The sequence below is a fragment of the Anser cygnoides genome, chromosome Z (genome assembly GCF_040182565.1).
Source record: "Anser cygnoides isolate HZ-2024a breed goose chromosome Z, Taihu_goose_T2T_genome, whole genome shotgun sequence".
NCBI classification, from domain to species: domain Eukaryota; kingdom Metazoa; phylum Chordata; class Aves; order Anseriformes; family Anatidae; genus Anser; species Anser cygnoides.
The window spans coordinates 13,996,655-14,000,092 of record NC_089912.1 but is presented as its reverse complement, the minus strand read 5'-3'; positions in this window follow the sequence as shown (position 1 = coordinate 14,000,092).

Sequence of the window (3,438 nt, the reverse complement as noted above, 5' to 3'; positions counted from 1 at the left end):
CTTCTTGTTATATTAAAAATGTGTATATTTGGGGATGGTGGGTCTTAGAATGTCACTGGTGGACAATCATGTTACTAACTCTGTGTCTGATTGTATTCATTTCAAAATCACAATAAGTTTCCCAACTTTCTTCTTTTATTTCTGTGAAGGACTCATTCATTTCCAGGCATGACTTGCTAGGTCTCTGATGTACTTAAGTAAGAATCTAGCCTCTACTTCTGAGAATTTAGAAGTGTTTTTAGAAGTTCACTACTAGCCATCAGCAAATACCTTTCTTCAGGATTCTGGTTCCTTACAGCCTAAGGAATATACTAACTTTGTTTCTTTCAGTTGGATTTGGAAAGGAATAGTGTTACAGAGCATTTTTAGCAGTATATTTTCTCCGATCCTGATTCCTGGTGTTTGCAAATTTATAAAGTTAGCACAGGAAGACATCATCTGATGCTTATCTGGAATGTATGTTTCTCAGAACTGCAGAGGACTTCTCCAATCTGTATAAATACATCACAAAGAAAAATGAAAGTGGTCCAAAATATGAGGGCTGTCTCATACAAACATGTTGCTTACTCCTAATGTGTAATTGGAGTTGGTTCATCGGAATGTACTTTGCCCTTCCCTCAACAATAAAGAAAATGAAAACAAAGGTAGTATGTAGAGTGGCTTTTTGCACCTGGTAGAGCATTGCTGTGTAGTTTACCTTTGTCCTGGCATACTGTTAAGCTGTAACTGTTACGCCTCCTACTTGGGCAAAACACCAAGGAAAGTCCCTGGCAGTCTGTCCTTTTCCAGGCTGTCCATGTGATATTTGTTTTAAAGGAAGTAATTCTGTCAAAGCCAGGCTCTTCATATGAATGTCTAGAGTTTTCAAACGCAGAAGACCTCAGTTAAACTTCAGAAGTAATGATGAAAAAGATGAAAATGGGACACAATCCTAATAATGACTATCAAGTAAGTCTGACTTCAGTTCTAACTAAAACAATTGAGCAACCATGCAAGGAACTTCAAATCTTCAATTACCATGCAGGGCTGCTTTTCAAAGTAAAAGGAAGATAAGTGGAAGGAGAAACTTCTTTGTAAGGAAAACCAACACGGAATGACAACTGACAATTTTTCCCGTCTTTTAGATGTTCCCATATTTTTGTCATGGAGATGGAGGGAGGTTCCTGACAGCTGCAAAACTGCCAGTTTTTCTGTGAAATTGCAGGTTGGTCAGTTTTGCACGGGTGGCTGGGAAAGTCATGGCCAGTGTCCTCTTGGAGCAGCTGTCCGGCCACATGGGGGAGAGGAATGTGATGGGAAAATGTCAGCGTGGCTTGACCAAGAGTGAGTCACAGCCCATCTCGTTGCCTTCTGTGATAAAGTGACTGGACTCACAGGCAAGTGGAAAACGGGATGTCACTTATGTTGACTTCAGCAAGGTTTCAACACTTCTGCAGTGTCCTCACGTGCAAGCTAGGTGATAGGGCCTGCAGTGGGTGTCCCAGTGGTTGGGTAAATGCCCCCAATTAGGCAGTCAGGCCCTGGGGTGGTGGCTACTGGGAGGCATCTGCCTGGAGGTTGGTGCCCCATGGGGTCCTGCAGGGTCTCCACACGGTATATCCTTTTCACCACCCCTATTCTTGACCTGGGGAGAAGGCCGCGGGCCTTGTGCAGGGAGCGAGCAGGGCCAGAGAGGCTGGAGAGAAGGGAAAGCTTTTTCCCCATGTGGGGAGTAGGGCGCAGGGAGGTGGTCTCATCTCCCTGCTTGGAGGGTCTCCAGCCCCCGTGGGATAAAGGCCTGACCCCATGGATGAGACCGCTCTGGACACATGGGCCGGACTTTGAGGCCTCCTGAGGCCCCTACTGGTCCCAATTGTCCTGTGGTGCTGCGGCCCAACAGACAGGCTGCAGTCACTGCTGCTTAGACTCAGAGAATGACTGAGGTGGGCAGTAGCCACTGGAGGCTGATGGGTTTGACCCTCTGTTCAAACCAGAACAACTTCCATCAAAGCTGTTTGTGGCATCACCTCCTCAGTTTTGAGTATCTCCTGTGGTGCAGGTGAAAGCAGGGGCTGAATAAACTCCATCAGAAGCACGGTATCCACAGGGTCTAACACATGTTACAGTTAACAGCAGCATACCCCTTAATTGAAGCACGGGGGCTGATCAGGACTTCGTGCAGAAACAGCTACCTGCAGCAAAAGACCAAAGATTTTGAAGAGAGAGGAACGCAGACATACAAGCAAGGGTAATCAGATGAAGTCATGAAAGAGGTTTTTGGCTGAGCAAGTTTCAAAGTAAAAGCGTGATGCTGTGAAGCTGTGGTACCTCAAAGGCAAACGTCTGAAGCTTCATCCCTAACACGCATCTAATAACAAGCCCAAATGTTTGAGAAAGGTAACAGCCAAAAGCTCATTTGTGAAACATGAAGTTCAATGCCAGTTTCTCTTCCATTTAGAAAATTGTCTCATCATAGTAAGAGAGAGCGTCTTGTCCAACTTGTGTTAAATATGACTGAGGGTTGCCAGGCTTTTGATTTTCAGTAGAAGCAGAAACACAGGAAATTACAGGTCAGGGAATACTGTAATTTAGGACTGCAGACTGTGCATACAGTATTTCTGCCAAAATGTTCAGTAGTATAGCTGAGTGATGAGCTGTGTTTTCAGCTTTCCACACTCATCCACAGGGATGTGTAGGAGAGATCGCCCTCCCTGAGATGTCTGTCTGTTTTCTGGCTACCTATTTACCAGAGGTTAATCCTGCATCACGCTGAGCTCTGCTGGCATTCCCTGGCCTGTCTCTGTGACAGCAGTATTTGGAAATAATTTTGGATAACCTAGATTCTGGAGGAGAGACTTTCCGGCATTTTGGGGTATATTTCTGTTTGATTGATTTTGTTTTGTTTTTATGGTTTCTGTTTGTTTGTTTTTGTTGCTTTGTTTTTTGTTTTTGATCCAAGGGCAGCTGTACAGACAAGCCGCATGGAGTATGCAGGGCCTGGGCAATAAGTAATGACTAATTAACTCCATACAGTTTTTTGGCAGAGAACTGGGCATTGGCAGGCTGAGGAAAATTTTGGGTTCAGTCTGCTGTTAGCACTGTTACTGCCAAAGTTTGACACTTCCCCTGCAGGTCGGAGACTTGAGACATAACTGATGCAAACTGATGAAGATGTTTGTTAATTAATGATCACATGAGAAGGAAATTGGTGGAGCGGCAGAGCTGTCAATGATCTGGGCAATAAGATACACCAGCTTGCAAGTGAGTTACAACGCAGAGCATTGGGCTGGACTACGAAGCTGCCAGTCACAGATTTGAATCCCAGTGAGGTAGGTAAGAACATACTCACACTTGAATTACACCTCTGTAGGTGTGGAGGTGCACATCTGTTTCCCCTCTCACCCAGCTCTGAGGAAACACAGACCTGACAGCAGGCTGCCCAAGGAGGGTCTGAGGTGT